Genomic DNA, 23123 nt, shown 5'->3' on the forward strand with positions numbered 1-23123 from the left:
CTAAATCAATATCTAGAAAATTAATTTTAGTAGTGTGAAACATAGAAGTGAAAGTGAGATTATACTTATTGCAAGATAATGACTGAATAAACTGTGAAGCAGATTGTGAATCCCCATCCCAAATAATAAAAAGATCATCTATATAGCGGCCATAGAGGACCAGGTTCGCCTCCCAGCCGCCCCCCCACACATGGGTTTGTTCGAACTCCCCCATGTAGAGGTTGGCATAGCTGGGCGCGAACCTGGTCCCCATGGCCGTGCCCATTACCTGAAGATAAAAATCACCAAGAAATAAAAAATAATTATGTGATAAAATGAAAGATATGGAAGAAATGAGAAAAGATTTCTGTTCCTCACTGAGGTCATCATCCATATCCAGTCTTCTTTTTATTACTTCACATCCCAATTGATGAGGGATATTTGTGTAAAGTGCAGATACATCCAAAGTGAGAAAGGAGTAAGATTTTTTCCACGTGATGGTGTTTAATAAATTTAAGAAATGTGTAGTATCTTTAATATGAGACCTCAGTGAGGACACTCTAGGTTGAAGGAAAGAATCGACATAAAAAGAAAGATTTGAGGTTAAAGAATCAATACCTGAAATGATAGGTCTCCCGGGAGGTGCAGTGAGGGATTTGTGAATTTTGGGTAAATAATAAAAAACTGGAATAAGGGGGTGAGTAGAAAAGAGAAAATGGTAGATATCTCTAGTGATAATACCTGAGTCTAGGGCTCCTTCTAATAAAGTTTTGAGGTCTGACTGAAATTTTAATGTGGGGTCTCCCTTTAGAATATGATAGTGTTCTAAATTGTTCAGTTGTCTAAGTGATTCCGCTATATAGTCGACACGGTTCAAAATTACTAGACCCCCCCCCTTATCCGCCTCTTTTATTATAATTGTTGAATCATCCACCAATGATTTAAGAGCTTCCTTTTCTTTCTTACTTAAATTGGATGATTGTTTTCTGTCATAATACCTTTGACACATGTCCTTGAAATCATCCAAGGTAATGCGGTAAAAGGTTTCAATAGAGCTACTTTTTGCACTGATTGGGAAGAACTCTGATCTCTTTTTAAATCTATTTGTATTTTTAATATCATAGATTTTAATTTCAGTATTAGGGGAATCTTCTAAATCTACATTACCCTCCTGCCACAGGCTCTCCAAGATGTTTAATGAAAAAGTATCTGTGCTATCCAATATTATAGGGATGGAAGTGTCCTGTAAAGTTTTTAATCGTTTATTCGCAAAATAACGTTTACGACAAAGTGTGCGGACAAATTTGTTCAGGTCAACATATAAATCAAACAGATTAGGACCGCTTGTAGGGGCAAACTTTAGTCCCTTCCCAAGCAGTGTTAGTTCTGATTGGGTGAGTTTCTTTGAAGATAAATTAATTACTTTCTTTGAGTCCCTCTCTAGATCTAGTGTATGGACTTGTTTATTCTTAAGTTGATGTTTATGTCTCAAACGTCCTCCTCTCGTGCCTCTGCACTTAGATTTCTGACTCTTTTGTTTCTGAAGTCTGCTCTTTGTCTCTTTGGTGGAGATTCCCACCTGTTGTGTCTGTACTCCCTGTCTAAAAAATGCTCTTCTCTATTTCGAATTCTACCTCTATAGGAATCTGTGTTTATTGGTTCCGATTTGTCTTGATAGTAACTTGGATTATTTTTATTATTGAAATCCTTTTTCCTGGCTCCTAGTTGTTTAGGTGACCTCTTTGGGTCAGCTGGATGACTAAGGGCCTCAAATCTATTAGTATGTTCAAAATTTTCATGTCTATCCTGTTGGTGACGTGGATATTCCCTCTCTCTCCCTGAGTTATTTCTAGGGGTGCCTGGCCTGCGAGTTTGTTTAGAATTATTCCTGTAACTTCTGATTTGATCATTCTTATAGTCAAAAGCGTCTCTCTTAAACTTTCTATATTTGTTATCCATCAAGTTTTTTTCAAAGTTTATAACTCTCTCATTAACACGTCTATCTTTCTCCTTGAATTCTGATAATGACATATATTTATCCATTGATTTTTTCAAGACATCTATCTCTTTTTCTATTTGTTGAACCTTATACGATCTAAATTTTATAATGGTTTTCATGAGGGCTAATGAACAATTATCTAACAGATTGTCCCATTCTTTTTGGAACTCAGGATAATCAGAAAAGATGGAGTTCTTGAATAACCTGAGTCCCCTTGGTACCATCCCTTTGTCCAGATAAGTCTGTAGGTTGGTACTGTCTAGCCAGTTTCTCGATTCACTTTTAAGAAGATCTTCTAAAGCATAAAAATCCTTATTCATGTCATGCAATTCAGAACCTGGTTTATCTAACATTGCATCCCCCCAATCTGTCATGTAGGTTTGCCTCCTATCACTCCTTTCTTTAAAATTGGAGAAACAACTCATGGCTGCAGCGTCTGGGTAGAGACTAGGGAAAAAGACCAGAACAAAGAAGATAACCCAGACGCGCTGTCACAGCTGCCAGAAGGGATTGTCAGTCCCTAAATGTTTTTAGAAAATGAGGAAATAAGAACTGGCGCTACTGTGTTTCTCCAATAATAATAAACGACTGTGGATCAATTTGAATAAAAATAACATATAATTTATTCCCTATACATCACAAATAAAAACTAGAAAACATCCTGAACATATATAGCAAATATAAAATTGAGGCATATATGGAGCTATGATATATTTATAGGTGGCTGCTTGCAGTGTCCACAAATGGATCCCGGACTAAGTGCCTTGTGCAAAGTTCTCTGGTAAGAGGAAATAAGTACAGCTGGTATTACCCTTGTTGATGGAGACTTCCAAAGGTTTTATGGAGATTATTTCAGCAAGCAAGCTGTGGCAATGAAACAACCTGGGTCTCTCCCATCGATGCTGTACATGTGCAATTCCTTAGAGTTCCAAATGGCAGATTTAAAAGTCCATATCTGGATCCGACTTGCAGGTGGAACACTTGTGGTGGTTGTGGCAGCTTCAACACTTAACGCGTTTCCCTAGGTAAAGTCACCTAGCTTCATCAGAAGTATGGCTCCATCTGATTTTGGGATCTATTTATACCCCATTTAATGACCTGATGCCCCACAGGTGTGATGTAATTTATCAATAATCCACAGTCTCGGTAAAAATACAGAAATTCTATATAGAATATACTCATTATACACATGCGAAAGGATGGGAGGCAAACCCACATGAAAAAGACATTTCAGAAGACACAAATCAATAAAATATACCTCTATGATCAGGAGGGTCAAGGGTCAGTGTAGTCACATGACTCACCCCCTGTTTATTATGAACAACCGTTTGTAATCATATGCATTAATTACATATACTTCACTCCCCCAGTCACTGGGATGATAATGTCCCCATAATAAAATATGACTTACATAAATATCCCCAAGAAGATATAGGTAGATGGGGAGATTTATCTCCTGGGCTCCGTATAACGGTGTGTATTCCTTCCGGGTCACGTGATCGGCGGCATCACGTGTGAGAGGATTTACTAGAGAGCTCTGGTTGCTTAGCAGCAGAGCGCGTATCTACGTGATGTACGTATGACGTGACGCCGCCGTCACGTGATCGGGATTCTGGAGAAGACCGATTTGTGTAGATGGTTGCTAGGTGACCTGAACGTACACCCGCATAGTGATCATGCCGCTGTCATTCCACAGAAGACTTATAGTTATAAAGCTATAAACAGTATGTTCCCACTCATGGGCTAATCAAAACACGTTATGGATGAATGTGTACATTAATACAGTAAGGTCATTATGTCTACATTAGCTGGTAACTCTTTTTTGATTACCGAAAACGTCAGCAGCATACTATTATACAGCACATATTACCAAGTATAATCATATGTTGGAATTTCAATTTACACACCAGATATTACGTGATAGACAATAACAGATATTATATCACTCATGACCCTTAAAATGAGAAACACTTGGATACTATTATATTACTTTTTGTTGTCTATTTTTTGTGTTTTTTATATAGATACAAATATATGTTTTTTATTTTTTATTTTTATTATTTTTTATTTCTTATTTTTTGTATATATATTTATTTTAACCCTCAAAAATACTGCAAGAAAAAAGACCTGATTGTGATCAATATAATAATGACATTCATTATGGTTATAAGTGGGCTTGTCCCGTTCATAGATATCTAGCTGATTATATATAATAAAATGAAGAAACATGATTCATATTGAATCTGAGAGACACTCATGAGTACATTTGATGCTGAAAATATTAAGGCATGTTGAGCCCAAGTCACCCCAACCCTGTCGATAACATAGGGTGGCCGTATAGCCGTGGAGTGACTCCGGTTGACAGAAGTACCTAAACACTCAGAAATTTTTCCGAATGACCGCTAATCCTGAACGTGCTGACAGGTGGAAACACTGTCCCGTCCAGGGTTGCGTGGGAATCTCCAAGGCTATACCGACCACACACAGGTGACACAGGTTTGCCACCTGTACCTTATGGTCTCGAGGATGGTTGGTGGTATGGGATCAACAGGACTGTTAGTCGGGGATAATTAATAAACCCTAAACCACTACATTTAATTCCATTGTCTCATTTAGACCTGAGGGGTGCACTGAATTAAACTGCAGCATCCAGTAGATTTCTCTCTTACATAATAATGAAAATCTATCACCCCCTCTCCCCGTAGGTGCTATATATTCCAATCCTACGATCGAGAGACAACTGGGATCTTTCTGATGTGTGGAATAAAAATGTCGGGACACACTGTGTTTGAAAAAACCTTTTGCTATATTTCTTTTATGTTCCATGAACCTGGTGCGCAATTTCCTGGTGGTGCGGCCCACATAGTATAAGTTGCAACTGCACCAAAGAAGGTATACAACATATGAAGAATCACAGTTTATAAATGATTTAATAAAGTGGGTGTCTATTTTATTTGGTAATTCAATTGACACCGTTTTCCTTAATGTATGGAGACAGACCTGGCATTTATTTTTGCCACAGTGAAAGAAACCCAAGGGTTTTTTTGTCAACCATTCAGAGCCTGATTCTTGTTTTCTAGTACAGTCTTTGATTTCTACTTTTTTCAAATAACTTGGAGCTAAAAGGGTTTTCAAAGACCTATTTTTCCGATAAATGATAAGTGGAGCTTGAGGCAGTGTCTCCACCAAAACACGATCCTGTTTCAAAATTTTATAGTTTCTCTGTATTATACTACGTATCTGACCTGCACAACTATTAAATTTACATATAAATGCAGAACTCCTATCTTTTTTGGTGGGATCTTCTTCTCTTTTAGGATGATGTTGCAGAAGGCTGTTCCTATCTAAATCAGAAACCTCCATGAGGGCTTTTTGTAAAATGTTATCTGGATACCCACACTCTCTAAAAGAAGAGAGTAGAGTGTCCGCTTGTTCAGTAAAAGTGGTAAAATTGGAACAGTTTCTCCTAAGGCGAATAAGTTGTCCCTTAGGAATATTTTGCTTCCAGGGTTTGTGATGTGCACTACTAAAGTGCAAAAAGGAGTTAGTATTAGTCTTTTTATTAAATGTGGACGTAACTATTTTATTATTAATGATCTCTAAATCAATATCTAGAAAATTAATTTTAGTAGTGTGAAACATAGAAGTGAAAGTGAGATTATACTTATTGCAAGATAATGACTGAATAAACTGTGAAGCAGATTGTGAATCCCCATCCCAAATAATAAAAAGATCATCTATATAGCGGCCATAGAGGACCAGGTTCGCCTCCCAGCCGCCCCCCCACACATGGGTTTGTTCGAACTCCCCCATGTAGAGGTTGGCATAGCTGGGCGCGAACCTGGTCCCCATGGCCGTGCCCATTACCTGAAGATAAAAATCACCAAGAAATAAAAAATAATTATGTGATAAAATGAAAGATATGGAAGAAATGAGAAAAGATTTCTGTTCCTCACTGAGGTCATCATCCATATCCAGTCTTCTTTTTATTACTTCACATCCCAATTGATGAGGGATATTTGTGTAAAGTGCAGATACATCCAAAGTGAGAAAGGAGTAAGATTTTTTCCACGTGATGGTGTTTAATAAATTTAAGAAATGTGTAGTATCTTTAATATGAGACCTCAGTGAGGACACTCTAGGTTGAAGGAAAGAATCGACATAAAAAGAAAGATTTGAGGTTAAAGAATCAATACCTGAAATGATAGGTCTCCCGGGAGGTGCAGTGAGGGATTTGTGAATTTTGGGTAAATAATAAAAAACTGGAATAAGGGGGTGAGTAGAAAAGAGAAAATGGTAGATATCTCTAGTGATAATACCTGAGTCTAGGGCTCCTTCTAATAAAGTTTTGAGGTCTGACTGAAATTTTAATGTGGGGTCTCCCTTTAGAATATGATAGTGTTCTAAATTGTTCAGTTGTCTAAGTGATTCCGCTATATAGTCGACACGGTTCAAAATTACTAGACCCCCCCCCTTATCCGCCTCTTTTATTATAATTGTTGAATCATCCACCAATGATTTAAGAGCTTCCTTTTCTTTCTTACTTAAATTGGATGATTGTTTTCTGTCATAATACCTTTGACACATGTCCTTGAAATCATCCAAGGTAATGCGGTAAAAGGTTTCAATAGAGCTACTTTTTGCACTGATTGGGAAGAACTCTGATCTCTTTTTAAATCTATTTGTATTTTTAATATCATAGATTTTAATTTCAGTATTAGGGGAATCTTCTAAATCTACATTACCCTCCTGCCACAGGCTCTCCAAGATGTTTAATGAAAAAGTATCTGTGCTATCCAATATTATAGGGATGGAAGTGTCCTGTAAAGTTTTTAATCGTTTATTCGCAAAATAACGTTTACGACAAAGTGTGCGGACAAATTTGTTCAGGTCAACATATAAATCAAACAGATTAGGACCGCTTGTAGGGGCAAACTTTAGTCCCTTCCCAAGCAGTGTTAGTTCTGATTGGGTGAGTTTCTTTGAAGATAAATTAATTACTTTCTTTGAGTCCCTCTCTAGATCTAGTGTATGGACTTGTTTATTCTTAAGTTGATGTTTATGTCTCAAACGTCCTCCTCTCGTGCCTCTGCACTTAGATTTCTGACTCTTTTGTTTCTGAAGTCTGCTCTTTGTCTCTTTGGTGGAGATTCCCACCTGTTGTGTCTGTACTCCCTGTCTAAAAAATGCTCTTCTCTATTTCGAATTCTACCTCTATAGGAATCTGTGTTTATTGGTTCCGATTTGTCTTGATAGTAACTTGGATTATTTTTATTATTGAAATCCTTTTTCCTGGCTCCTAGTTGTTTAGGTGACCTCTTTGGGTCAGCTGGATGACTAAGGGCCTCAAATCTATTAGTATGTTCAAAATTTTCATGTCTATCCTGTTGGTGACGTGGATATTCCCTCTCTCTCCCTGAGTTATTTCTAGGGGTGCCTGGCCTGCGAGTTTGTTTAGAATTATTCCTGTAACTTCTGATTTGATCATTCTTATAGTCAAAAGCGTCTCTCTTAAACTTTCTATATTTGTTATCCATCAAGTTTTTTTCAAAGTTTATAACTCTCTCATTAACACGTCTATCTTTCTCCTTGAATTCTGATAATGACATATATTTATCCATTGATTTTTTCAAGACATCTATCTCTTTTTCTATTTGTTGAACCTTATACGATCTAAATTTTATAATGGTTTTCATGAGGGCTAATGAACAATTATCTAACAGATTGTCCCATTCTTTTTGGAACTCAGGATAATCAGAAAAGATGGAGTTCTTGAATAACCTGAGTCCCCTTGGTACCATCCCTTTGTCCAGATAAGTCTGTAGGTTGGTACTGTCTAGCCAGTTTCTCGATTCACTTTTAAGAAGATCTTCTAAAGCATAAAAATCCTTATTCATGTCATGCAATTCAGAACCTGGTTTATCTAACATTGCATCCCCCCAATCTGTCATGTAGGTTTGCCTCCTATCACTCCTTTCTTTAAAATTGGAGAAACAACTCATGGCTGCAGCGTCTGGGTAGAGACTAGGGAAAAAGACCAGAACAAAGAAGATAACCCAGACGCGCTGTCACAGCTGCCAGAAGGGATTGTCAGTCCCTAAATGTTTTTAGAAAATGAGGAAATAAGAACTGGCGCTACTGTGTTTCTCCAATAATAATAAACGACTGTGGATCAATTTGAATAAAAATAACATATAATTTATTCCCTATACATCACAAATAAAAACTAGAAAACATCCTGAACATATATAGCAAATATAAAATTGAGGCATATATGGAGCTATGATATATTTATAGGTGGCTGCTTGCAGTGTCCACAAATGGATCCCGGACTAAGTGCCTTGTGCAAAGTTCTCTGGTAAGAGGAAATAAGTACAGCTGGTATTACCCTTGTTGATGGAGACTTCCAAAGGTTTTATGGAGATTATTTCAGCAAGCAAGCTGTGGCAATGAAACAACCTGGGTCTCTCCCATCGATGCTGTACATGTGCAATTCCTTAGAGTTCCAAATGGCAGATTTAAAAGTCCATATCTGGATCCGACTTGCAGGTGGAACACTTGTGGTGGTTGTGGCAGCTTCAACACTTAACGCGTTTCCCTAGGTAAAGTCACCTAGCTTCATCAGAAGTATGGCTCCATCTGATTTTGGGATCTATTTATACCCCATTTAATGACCTGATGCCCCACAGGTGTGATGTAATTTATCAATAATCCACAGTCTCGGTAAAAATACAGAAATTCTATATAGAATATACTCATTATACACATGCGAAAGGATGGGAGGCAAACCCACATGAAAAAGACATTTCAGAAGACACAAATCAATAAAATATACCTCTATGATCAGGAGGGTCAAGGGTCAGTGTAGTCACATGACTCACCCCCTGTTTATTATGAACAACCGTTTGTAATCATATGCATTAATTACATATACTTCACTCCCCCAGTCACTGGGATGATAATGTCCCCATAATAAAATATGACTTACATAAATATCCCCAAGAAGATATAGGTAGATGGGGAGATTTATCTCCTGGGCTCCGTATAACGGTGTGTATTCCTTCCGGGTCACGTGATCGGCGGCATCACGTGTGAGAGGATTTACTAGAGAGCTCTGGTTGCTTAGCAGCAGAGCGCGTATCTACGTGATGTACGTATGACGTGACGCCGCCGTCACGTGATCGGGATTCTGGAGAAGACCGATTTGTGTAGATGGTTGCTAGGTGACCTGAACGTACACCCGCATAGTGATCATGCCGCTGTCATTCCACAGAAGACTTATAGTTATAAAGCTATAAACAGTATGTTCCCACTCATGGGCTAATCAAAACACGTTATGGATGAATGTGTACATTAATACAGTAAGGTCATTATGTCTACATTAGCTGGTAACTCTTTTTTGATTACCGAAAACGTCAGCAGCATACTATTATACAGCACATATTACCAAGTATAATCATATGTTGGAATTTCAATTTACACACCAGATATTACGTGATAGACAATAACAGATATTATATCACTCATGACCCTTAAAATGAGAAACACTTGGATACTATTATATTACTTTTTGTTGTCTATTTTTTGTGTTTTTTATATAGATACAAATATATGTTTTTTATTTTTTATTTTTATTATTTTTTATTTCTTATTTTTTGTATATATATTTATTTTAACCCTCAAAAATACTGCAAGAAAAAAGACCTGATTGTGATCAATATAATAATGACATTCATTATGGTTATAAGTGGGCTTGTCCCGTTCATAGATATCTAGCTGATTATATATAATAAAATGAAGAAACATGATTCATATTGAATCTGAGAGACACTCATGAGTACATTTGATGCTGAAAATATTAAGGCATGTTGAGCCCAAGTCACCCCAACCCTGTCGATAACATAGGGTGGCCGTATAGCCGTGGAGTGACTCCGGTTGACAGAAGTACCTAAACACTCAGAAATTTTTCCGAATGACCGCTAATCCTGAACGTGCTGACAGGTGGAAACACTGTCCCGTCCAGGGTTGCGTGGGAATCTCAAAGGCTATACCGACCACACACAGGTGACACAGGTTTGCCACCTGTACCTTATGGTCTCGAGGATGGTTGGTGGTATGGGATCAACAGGACTGTTAGTCGGGGATAATTAATAAACCCTAAACCACTACATTTAATTCCATTGTCTCATTTAGACCTGAGGGGTGCACTGAATTAAACTGCAGCATCCAGTAGATTTCTCTCTTACATAATAATGAAAATCTATCACCCCCTCTCCCCGTAGGTGCTATATATTCCAATCCTACGATCGAGAGACAACTGGGATCTTTCTGATGTGTGGAATAAAAATGTCGGGACACACTGTGTTTGAAAAAACCTTTTGCTATATTTCTTTTATGTTCCATGAACCTGGTGCGCAATTTCCTGGTGGTGCGGCCCACATAGTATAAGTTGCAACTGCACCAAAGAAGGTATACAACATATGAAGAATCACAGTTTATAAATGATTTAATAAAGTGGGTGTCTATTTTATTTGGTAATTCAATTGACACCGTTTTCCTTAATGTATGGAGACAGACCTGGCATTTATTTTTGCCACAGTGAAAGAAACCCAAGGGTTTTTTTGTCAACCATTCAGAGCCTGATTCTTGTTTTCTAGTACAGTCTTTGATTTCTACTTTTTTCAAATAACTTGGAGCTAAAAGGGTTTTCAAAGACCTATTTTTCCGATAAATGATAAGTGGAGCTTGAGGCAGTGTCTCCACCAAAACACGATCCTGTTTCAAAATTTTATAGTTTCTCTGTATTATACTACGTATCTGACCTGCACAACTATTAAATTTACATATAAATGCAGAACTCCTATCTTTTTTGGTGGGATCTTCTTCTCTTTTAGGATGATGTTGCAGAAGGCTGTTCCTATCTAAATCAGAAACCTCCATGAGGGCTTTTTGTAAAATGTTATCTGGATACCCACACTCTCTAAAAGAAGAGAGTAGAGTGTCCGCTTGTTCAGTAAAAGTGGTAAAATTGGAACAGTTTCTCCTAAGGCGAATAAGTTGTCCCTTAGGAATATTTTGCTTCCAGGGTTTGTGATGTGCACTACTAAAGTGCAAAAAGGAGTTAGTATTAGTCTTTTTATTAAATGTGGACGTAACTATTTTATTATTAATGATCTCTAAATCAATATCTAGAAAATTAATTTTAGTAGTGTGAAACATAGAAGTGAAAGTGAGATTATACTTATTGCAAGATAATGACTGAATAAACTGTGAAGCAGATTGTGAATCCCCATCCCAAATAATAAAAAGATCATCTATATAGCGGCCATAGAGGACCAGGTTCGCCTCCCAGCCGCCCCCCCACACATGGGTTTGTTCGAACTCCCCCATGTAGAGGTTGGCATAGCTGGGCGCGAACCTGGTCCCCATGGCCGTGCCCATTACCTGAAGATAAAAATCACCAAGAAATAAAAAATAATTATGTGATAAAATGAAAGATATGGAAGAAATGAGAAAAGATTTCTGTTCCTCACTGAGGTCATCATCCATATCCAGTCTTCTTTTTATTACTTCACATCCCAATTGATGAGGGATATTTGTGTAAAGTGCAGATACATCCAAAGTGAGAAAGGAGTAAGATTTTTTCCACGTGATGGTGTTTAATAAATTTAAGAAATGTGTAGGATCTTTAATATGAGACCTCAGTGAGGACACTCTAGGTTGAAGGAAAGAATCGACATAAAAAGAAAGATTTGAGGTTAAAGAATCAATACCTGAAATGATAGGTCTCCCGGGAGGTGCAGTGAGGGATTTGTGAATTTTGGGTAAATAATAAAAAACTGGAATAAGGGGGTGAGTAGAAAAGAGAAAATGGTAGATATCTCTAGTGATAATACCTGAGTCTAGGGCTCCTTCTAATAAAGTTTTGAGGTCTGACTGAAATTTTAATGTGGGGTCTCCCTTTAGAATATGATAGTGTTCTAAATTGTTCAGTTGTCTAAGTGATTCCGCTATATAGTCGACACGGTTCAAAATTACTAGACCCCCCCCTTATCCGCCTCTTTTATTATAATTGTTGAATCATCCACCAATGATTTAAGAGCTTCCTTTTCTTTCTTACTTAAATTGGATGATTGTTTTCTGTCATAATACCTTTGACACATGTCCTTGAAATCATCCAAGGTAATGCGGTAAAAGGTTTCAATAGAGCTACTTTTTGCACTGATTGGGAAGAACTCTGATCTCTTTTTAAATCTATTTGTATTTTTAATATCATAGATTTTAATTTCAGTATTAGGGGAATCTTCTAAATCTACATTACCCTCCTGCCACAGGCTCTCCAAGATGTTTAATGAAAAAGTATCTGTGCTATCCAATATTATAGGGATGGAAGTGTCCTGTAAAGTTTTTAATCGTTTATTCGCAAAATAACGTTTACGACAAAGTGTGCGGACAAATTTGTTCAGGTCAACATATAAATCAAACAGATTAGGACCGCTTGTAGGGGCAAACTTTAGTCCCTTCCCAAGCAGTGTTAGTTCTGATTGGGTGAGTTTCTTTGAAGATAAATTAATTACTTTCTTTGAGTCCCTCTCTAGATCTAGTGTATGGACTTGTTTATTCTTAAGTTGATGTTTATGTCTCAAACGTCCTCCTCTCGTGCCTCTGCACTTAGATTTCTGACTCTTTTGTTTCTGAAGTCTGCTCTTTGTCTCTTTGGTGGAGATTCCCACCTGTTGTGTCTGTACTCCCTGTCTAAAAAATGCTCTTCTCTATTTCGAATTCTACCTCTATAGGAATCTGTGTTTATTGGTTCCGATTTGTCTTGATAGTAACTTGGATTATTTTTATTATTGAAATCCTTTTTCCTGGCTCCTAGTTGTTTAGGTGACCTCTTTGGGTCAGCTGGATGACTAAGGGCCTCAAATCTATTAGTATGTTCAAAATTTTCATGTCTATCCTGTTGGTGACGTGGATATTCCCTCTCTCTCCCTGAGTTATTTCTAGGGGTGCCTGGCCTGCGAGTTTGTTTAGAATTATTCCTGTAACTTCTGATTTGATCATTCTTATAGTCAAAAGCGTCTCTCTTAAACTTTCTATATTTGTTATCCATCAAGTTTTTTTCAAAGTTTATAACTCTCTCATTAACACGTCTATCTTTCTCCTTGAATTCTGATAATGACATATATTTATCCATTGATTTTTTCAAGACATCTATCTCTTTTTCTATTTGTTGAACCTTATACGATCTAAATTTTATAATGGTTTTCATGAGGGCTAATGAACAATTATCTAACAGATTGTCCCATTCTTTTTGGAACTCAGGATAATCAGAAAAGATGGAGTTCTTGAATAACCTGAGTCCCCTTGGTACCATCCCTTTGTCCAGATAAGTCTGTAGGTTGGTACTGTCTAGCCAGTTTCTCGATTCACTTTTAAGAAGATCTTCTAAAGCATAAAAATCCTTATTCATGTCATGCAATTCAGAACCTGGTTTATCTAACATTGCATCCCCCCAATCTGTCATGTAGGTTTGCCTCCTATCACTCCTTTCTTTAAAATTGGAGAAACAACTCATGGCTGCAGCGTCTGGGTAGAGACTAGGGAAAAAGACCAGAACAAAGAAGATAACCCAGACGCGCTGTCACAGCTGCCAGAAGGGATTGTCAGTCCCTAAATGTTTTTAGAAAATGAGGAAATAAGAACTGGCGCTACTGTGTTTCTCCAATAATAATAAACGACTGTGGATCAATTTGAATAAAAATAACATATAATTTATTCCCTATACATCACAAATAAAAACTAGAAAACATCCTGAACATATATAGCAAATATAAAATTGAGGCATATATGGAGCTATGATATATTTATAGGTGGCTGCTTGCAGTGTCCACAAATGGATCCCGGACTAAGTGCCTTGTGCAAAGTTCTCTGGTAAGAGGAAATAAGTACAGCTGGTATTACCCTTGTTGATGGAGACTTCCAAAGGTTTTATGGAGATTATTTCAGCAAGCAAGCTGTGGCAATGAAACAACCTGGGTCTCTCCCATCGATGCTGTACATGTGCAATTCCTTAGAGTTCCAAATGGCAGATTTAAAAGTCCATATCTGGATCCGACTTGCAGGTGGAACACTTGTGGTGGTTGTGGCAGCTTCAACACTTAACGCGTTTCCCTAGGTAAAGTCACCTAGCTTCATCAGAAGTATGGCTCCATCTGATTTTGGGATCTATTTATACCCCATTTAATGACCTGATGCCCCACAGGTGTGATGTAATTTATCAATAATCCACAGTCTCGGTAAAAATACAGAAATTCTATATAGAATATACTCATTATACACATGCGAAAGGATGGGAGGCAAACCCACATGAAAAAGACATTTCAGAAGACACAAATCAATAAAATATACCTCTATGATCAGGAGGGTCAAGGGTCAGTGTAGTCACATGACTCACCCCCTGTTTATTATGAACAACCGTTTGTAATCATATGCATTAATTACATATACTTCACTCCCCCAGTCACTGGGATGATAATGTCCCCATAATAAAATATGACTTACATAAATATCCCCAAGAAGATATAGGTAGATGGGGAGATTTATCTCCTGGGCTCCGTATAACGGTGTGTATTCCTTCCGGGTCACGTGATCGGCGGCATCACGTGTGAGAGGATTTACTAGAGAGCTCTGGTTGCTTAGCAGCAGAGCGCGTATCTACGTGATGTACGTATGACGTGACGCCGCCGTCACGTGATCGGGATTCTGGAGAAGACCGATTTGTGTAGATGGTTGCTAGGTGACCTGAACGTACACCCGCATAGTGATCATGCCGCTGTCATTCCACAGAAGACTTATAGTTATAAAGCTATAAACAGTATGTTCCCACTCATGGGCTAATCAAAACACGTTATGGATGAATGTGTACATTAATACAGTAAGGTCATTATGTCTACATTAGCTGGTAACTCTTTTTTGATTACCGAAAACGTCAGCAGCATACTATTATACAGCACATATTACCAAGTATAATCATATGTTGGAATTTCAATTTACACACCAGATATTACGTGATAGACAATAACAGATATTATATCACTCATGACCCTTAAAATGAGAAACACTTGGATACTATTATATTACTTTTTGTTGTCTATTTTTTGTGTTTTTTATATAGATACAAATATATGTTTTTTATTTTTTATTTTTATTATTTTTTATTTCTTATTTTTTGTATATATATTTATTTTAACCCTCAAAAATACTGCAAGAAAAAAGACCTGATTGTGATCAATATAATAATGACATTCATTATGGTTATAAGTGGGCTTGTCCCGTTCATAGATATCTAGCTGATTATATATAATAAAATGAAGAAACATGATTCATATTGAATCTGAGAGACACTCATGAGTACATTTGATGCTGAAAATATTAAGGCATGTTGAGCCCAAGTCACCCCAACCCTGTCGATAACATAGGGTGGCCGTATAGCCGTGGAGTGACTCCGGTTGACAGAAGTACCTAAACACTCAGAAATTTTTCCGAATGACCGCTAATCCTGAACGTGCTGACAGGTGGAAACACTGTCCCGTCCAGGGTTGCGTGGGAATCTCCAAGGCTATACCGACCACACACAGGTGACACAGGTTTGCCACCTGTACCTTATGGTCTCGAGGATGGTTGGTGGTATGGGATCAACAGGACTGTTAGTCGGGGATAATTAATAAACCCTAAACCACTACATTTAATTCCATTGTCTCATTTAGACCTGAGGGGTGCACTGAATTAAACTGCAGCATCCAGTAGATTTCTCTCTTACATAATAATGAAAATCTATCACCCCCTCTCCCCGTAGGTGCTATATATTCCAATCCTACGATCGAGAGACAACTGGGATCTTTCTGATGTGTGGAATAAAAATGTCGGGACACACTGTGTTTGAAAAAACCTTTTGCTATATTTCTTTTATGTTCCATGAACCTGGTGCGCAATTTCCTGGTGGTGCGGCCCACATAGTATAAGTTGCAACTGCACCAAAGAAGGTATACAACATATGAAGAATCACAGTTTATAAATGATTTAATAAAGTGGGTGTCTATTTTATTTGGTAATTCAATTGACACCGTTTTCCTTAATGTATGGAGACAGACCTGGCATTTATTTTTGCCACAGTGAAAGAAACCCAAGGGTTTTTTTGTCAACCATTCAGAGCCTGATTCTTGTTTTCTAGTACAGTCTTTGATTTCTACTTTTTTCAAATAACTTGGAGCTAAAAGGGTTTTCAAAGACCTATTTTTCCGATAAATGATAAGTGGAGCTTGAGGCAGTGTCTCCACCAAAACACGATCCTGTTTCAAAATTTTATAGTTTCTCTGTATTATACTACGTATCTGACCTGCACAACTATTAAATTTACATATAAATGCAGAACTCCTATCTTTTTTGGTGGGATCTTCTTCTCTTTTAGGATGATGTTGCAGAAGGCTGTTCCTATCTAAATCAGAAACCTCCATGAGGGCTTTTTGTAAAATGTTATCTGGATACCCACACTCTCTAAAAGAAGAGAGTAGAGTGTCCGCTTGTTCAGTAAAAGTGGTAAAATTGGAACAGTTTCTCCTAAGGCGAATAAGTTGTCCCTTAGGAATATTTTGCTTCCAGGGTTTGTGATGTGCACTACTAAAGTGCAAAAAGGAGTTAGTATTAGTCTTTTTATTAAATGTGGACGTAACTATTTTATTATTAATGATCTCTAAATCAATATCTAGAAAATTAATTTTAGTAGTGTGAAACATAGAAGTGAAAGTGAGATTATACTTATTGCAAGATAATGACTGAATAAACTGTGAAGCAGATTGTGAATCCCCATCCCAAATAATAAAAAGATCATCTATATAGCGGCCATAGAGGACCAGGTTCGCCTCCCAGCATGCCCCCCTCTACATGGGTTGTTCGAACTCCCCCATGTAGAGGTTGGCATAGCTGGGCGCGAACCTGGTCCCCATGGCCGTGCCCATTACCTGAAGATAAAAATCACCAAGAAATAAAAAATAATTATGTGATAAAATGAAAGATATGGAAGAAATGAGAAAAGATTTCTGTTCCTCACTGAGGTCATCATCCATATCCAGTCTTCTTTTTATTACTTCACATCCCAATTGATGAGGGATATTTGTGTAAAGTGCAGATACATCCAAAGTGAGAAAGGAGTAAGATTTTTTCCACGTGATGGTGTTTAATAAATTTAAGAAATGTGTAGGATCTTTAATATGAGACCTCAGTGAGGACACTCTAGGTTGAAGGAAAGAATCGACATAAAAAGAAAGATTTGAGGTTAAAGAATCAATACCTGAAATGATAGGTCTCCCGGGAGGTGCAGTGAGGGATTTGTGAATTTTGGGTAAATAATAAAAAACTGGAATAAGGGGGTGAGTAGAAAAGAGAAAATGGTAGATATCTCTAGTGATAATACCTGAGTCTAGGGCTCCTTCTAATAAAGTTTTGAGGTCTGACTGAAATTTTAATGTGGGGTCTCCCTTTAGAATATGATAGTGTTCTAAATTGTTCAGTTGTCTAAGTGATTCCGCTATATAGTCGACACGGTTCAAAATTACTAGACCCCCCCCCTTATCCGCCTCTTTTATTATAATTGTTGAATCATCCACCAATGATTTAAGAGCTTCCTTTTCTTTCTTACTTAAATTGGATGATTGTTTTCTGTCATAATACCTTTGACACATGTCCTTGAAATCATCCAAGGTAATGCGGTAAAAGGTTTCAATAGAGCTACTTTTTGCACTGATTGGGAAGAACTCTGATCTCTTTTTAAATCTATTTGTATTTTTAATATCATAGATTTTAATTTCAGTATTAGGGGAATCTTCTAAATCTACATTACCCTCCTGCCACAGGCTCTCCAAGATGTTTAATGAAAAAGTATCTGTGCTATCCAATATTATAGGGATGGAAGTGTCCTGTAAAGTTTTTAATCGTTTATTCGCAAAATAACGTTTACGACAAAGTGTGCGGACAAATTTGTTCAGGTCAACATATAAATCAAACAGATTAGGACCGCTTGTAGGGGCAAACTTTAGTCCCTTCCCAAGCAGTGTTAGTTCTGATTGGGTGAGTTTCTTTGAAGATAAATTAATTACTTTCTTTGAGTCCCTCTCTAGATCTAGTGTATGGACTTGTTTATTCTTAAGTTGATGTTTATGTCTCAAACGTCCTCCTCTCGTGCCTCTGCACTTAGATTTCTGACTCTTTTGTTTCTGAAGTCTGCTCTTTGTCTCTTTGGTGGAGATTCCCACCTGTTGTGTCTGTACTCCCTGTCTAAAAAATGCTCTTCTCTATTTCGAATTCTACCTCTATAGGAATCTGTGTTTATTGGTTCCGATTTGTCTTGATAGTAACTTGGATTATTTTTATTATTGAAATCCTTTTTCCTGGCTCCTAGTTGTTTAGGTGACCTCTTTGGGTCAGCTGGATGACTAAGGGCCTCAAATCTATTAGTATGTTCAAAATTTTCATGTCTATCCTGTTGGTGACGTGGATATTCCCTCTCTCTCCCTGAGTTATTTCTAGGGGTGCCTGGCCTGCGAGTTTGTTTAGAATTATTCCTGTAACTTCTGATTTGATCATTCTTATAGTCAAAAGCGTCTCTCTTAAACTTTCTATATTTGTTATCCATCAAGTTTTTTTCAAAGTTTATAACTCTCTCATTAACACGTCTATCTTTCTCCTTGAATTCTGATAATGACATATATTTATCCATTGATTTTTTCAAGACATCTATCTCTTTTTCTATTTGTTGAACCTTATACGATCTAAATTTTATAATGGTTTTCATGAGGGCTAATGAACAATTATCTAACAGATTGTCCCATTCTTTTTGGAACTCAGGATAATCAGAAAAGATGGAGTTCTTGAATAACCTGAGTCCCCTTGGTACCATCCCTTTGTCCAGATAAGTCTGTAGGTTGGTACTGTCTAGCCAGTTTCTCGATTCACTTTTAAGAATCGAGAAACTGGCTAGACAGTACCAACCTACAGACTTATCTGGACAAAGGGATGGTACCAAGGGGACTCAGGTTATTCAAGAACTCCATCTTTTCTGATTATCCTGAGTTCCAAAAAGAATGGGACAATCTGTTAGATAATTGTTCATTAGCCCTCATGAAAACCATTATAAAATTTAGATCGTATAAGGTTCAACAAATAGAAAAAGAGATAGATGTCTTGAAAAAATCAATGGATAAATATATGTCATTATCAGAATTCAAGGAGAAAGATAGACGTGTTAATGAGAGAGTTATAAACTTTGAAAAAAACTTGATGGATAACAAATATAGAAAGTTTAAGAGAGACGCTTTTGACTATAAGAATGATCAAATCAGAAGTTACAGGAATAATTCTAAACAAACTCGCAGGCCAGGCACCCCTAGAAATAACTCAGGGAGAGAGAGGGAATATCCACGTCACCAACAGGATAGACATGAAAATTTTGAACATACTAATAGATTTGAGGCCCTTAGTCATCCAGCTGACCCAAAGAGGTCACCTAAACAACTAGGAGCCAGGAAAAAGGATTTCAATAATAAAAATAATCCAAGTTACTATCAAGACAAATCGGAACCAATAAACACAGATTCCTATAGAGGTAGAATTCGAAATAGAGAAGAGCATTTTTTAGACAGGGAGTACAGACACAACAGGTGGGAATCTCCACCAAAGAGACAAAGAGCAGACTTCAGAAACAAAAGAGTCAGAAATCTAAGTGCAGAGGCACGAGAGGAGGACGTTTGAGACATAAACATCAACTTAAGAATAAACAAGTCCATACACTAGATCTAGAGAGGGACTCAAAGAAAGTAATTAATTTATCTTCAAAGAAACTCACCCAATCAGAACTAACACTGCTTGGGAAGGGACTAAAGTTTGCCCCTACAAGCGGTCCTAATCTGTTTGATTTATATGTTGACCTGAACAAATTTGTCCGCACACTTTGTCGTAAACGTTATTTTGCGAATAAACGATTAAAAACTTTACAGGACACTTCCATCCCTATAATATTGGATAGCACAGATACTTTTTCATTAAACATCTTGGAGAGCCTGTGGCAGGAGGGTAATGTAGATTTAGAAGATTCCCCTAATACTGAAATTAAAATCTATGATATTAAAAATACAAATAGATTTAAAAAGAGATCAGAGTTCTTCCCAATCAGTGCAAAAAGTAGCTCTATTGAAACCTTTTACCGCATTACCTTGGATGATTTCAAGGACATGTGTCAAAGGTATTATGACAGAAAACAATCATCCAATTTAAGTAAGAAAGAAAAGGAAGCTCTTAAATCATTGGTGGATGATTCAACAATTATAATAAAAGAGGCGGATAAGGGGGGGGGTCTAGTAATTTTGAACCGTGTCGACTATATAGCGGAATCACTTAGACAACTGAACAATTTAGAACACTATCATATTCTAAAGGGAGACCCCACATTAAAATTTCAGTCAGACCTCAAAACTTTATTAGAAGGAGCCCTAGACTCAGGTATTATCACTAGAGATATCTACCATTTTCTCTTTTCTACTCACCCCCTTATTCCAGTTTTTTATTATTTACCCAAAATTCACAAATCCCTCACTGCACCTCCCGGGAGACCTATCATTTCAGGTATTGATTCTTTAACCTCAAATCTTTCTTTTTATGTCGATTCTTTCCTTCAACCTAGAGTGTCCTCACTGAGGTCTCATATTAAAGATACTACACATTTCTTAAATTTATTAAACACCATCACGTGGAAAAAATCTTACTCCTTTCTCACTTTGGATGTATCTGCACTTTACACAAATATCCCTCATCAATTGGGATGTGAAGTAATAAAAAGAAGACTGGATATGGATGATGACCTCAGTGAGGAACAGAAATCTTTTCTCATTTCTTCCATATCTTTCATTTTATCACATAATTATTATTTTTTATTTCTTGGTGATTTTTATCTTCAGGTAATGGGCACGGCCATGGGGACCAGGTTCGCGCCCAGCTATGCCAACCTCTACATGGGGGAGTTCGAACAAACCCATGTGTGGGGGGGCGGCTGGGAGGCGAACCTGGTCCTCTATGGCCGCTATATAGATGATCTTTTTATTATTTGGGATGGGGATTCACAATCTGCTTCACAGTTTATTCAGTCATTATCTTGCAATAAGTATAATCTCACTTTCACTTCTATGTTTCACACTACTAAAATTAATTTTCTAGATATTGATTTAGAGATCATTAATAATAAAATAGTTACGTCCACATTTAATAAAAAGACTAATACTAACTCCTTTTTGCACTTTAGTAGTGCACATCACAAACCCTGGAAGCAAAATATTCCTAAGGGACAACTTATTCGCCTTAGGAGAAACTGTTCCAATTTTACCACTTTTACTGAACAAGCGGACACTCTACTCTCTTCTTTTAGAGAGTGTGGGTATCCAGATAACATTTTACAAAAAGCCCTCATGGAGGTTTCTGATTTAGATAGGAACAGCCTTCTGCAACATCATCCTAAAAGAGAAGAAGATCCCACCAAAAAAGATAGGAGTTCTGCATTTATATGTAAATTTAATAGTTGTGCAGGTCAGATACGTAGTATAATACAGAGAAACTATAAAATTTTGAAACAGGATCGTGTTTTGGTGGAGACACTGCCTCAAGCTCCACTTATCATTTATCGGAAAAATAGGTCTTTGAAAACCCTTTTAGCTCCAAGTTATTTGAAAAAAGTAGAAATCAAAGACTGTACTAGAAAACAAGAATCAGGCTCTGAATGGTTGACAAAAAAACCCTTGGGTTTCTTTCACTGTGGCAAAAATAAATGCCAGGTCTGTCTCCATACATTAAGGAAAACGGTGTCAATTGAATTACCAAATAAAATAGACACCCACTTTATTAAATCATTTATAAACTGTGATTCTTCATATGTTGTATACCTTCTTTGGTGCAGTTGCAACTTATACTATGTGGGCCGCACCACCAGGAAATTGCGCACCAGGTTCATGGAACATAAAAGAAATATAGCAAAAGGTTTTTTCAAACACAGTGTGTCCCGACATTTTTATTCCACACATCAGAAAGATCCCAGTTGTCTCTCGATCGTAGGATTGGAATATATAGCACCTACGGGGAGAGGGGGTGATAGATTTTCATTATTATGTAAGAGAGAAATCTACTGGATGCTGCAGTTTAATTCAGTGCACCCCTCAGGTCTAAATGAGACAATGGAATTAAATGTAGTGGTTTAGGGTTTATTAATTATCCCCGACTAACAGTCCTGTTGATCCCATACCACCAACCATCCTCGAGACCATAAGGTACAGGTGGCAAACCTGTGTCACCTGTGTGTGGTCGGTATAGCCTTGGAGATTCCCACGCAACCCTGGACGGGACAGTGTTTCCACCTGTCAGCACGTTCAGGATTAGCGGTCATTCGGAAAAATTTCTGAGTGTTTAGGTACTTCTGTCAACCGGAGTCACTCCACGGCTATACGGCCACCCTATGTTATCGACAGGGTTGGGGTGACTTGGGCTCAACATGCCTTAATATTTTCAGCATCAAATGTACTCATGAGTGTCTCTCAGATTCAATATGAATCATGTTTCTTCATTTTATTATATATAATCAGCTAGATATCTATGAACGGGACAAGCCCACTTATAACCATAATGAATGTCATTATTATATTGATCACAATCAGGTCTTTTTTCTTGCAGTATTTTTGAGGGTTAAAATAAATATATATACAAAAAATAAGAAATAAAAAATAATAAAAATAAAAAAATAAAAAACATATTTGTATCTATATAAAAAACACAAAAAATAGACAACAAAAAGTAATATAATAGTATCCAAGTGTTTCTCATTTTAAGGGTCATGAGTGATATAATATCTGTTATTGTCTATCACGTAATATCTGGTGTGTAAATTGAAATTCCAACATATGATTATACTTGGTAATATGTGCTGTATAATAGTATGCTGCTGACGTTTTCGGTAATCAAAAAAGAGTTACCAGCTAATGTAGACATAATGACCTTACTGTATTAATGTACACATTCATCCATAACGTGTTTTGATTAGCCCATGAGTGGGAAC

This window comes from Pseudophryne corroboree, chromosome 12, assembly GCF_028390025.1.
Source record: "Pseudophryne corroboree isolate aPseCor3 chromosome 12, aPseCor3.hap2, whole genome shotgun sequence".
Lineage (NCBI taxonomy): Eukaryota > Metazoa > Chordata > Amphibia > Anura > Myobatrachidae > Pseudophryne > Pseudophryne corroboree.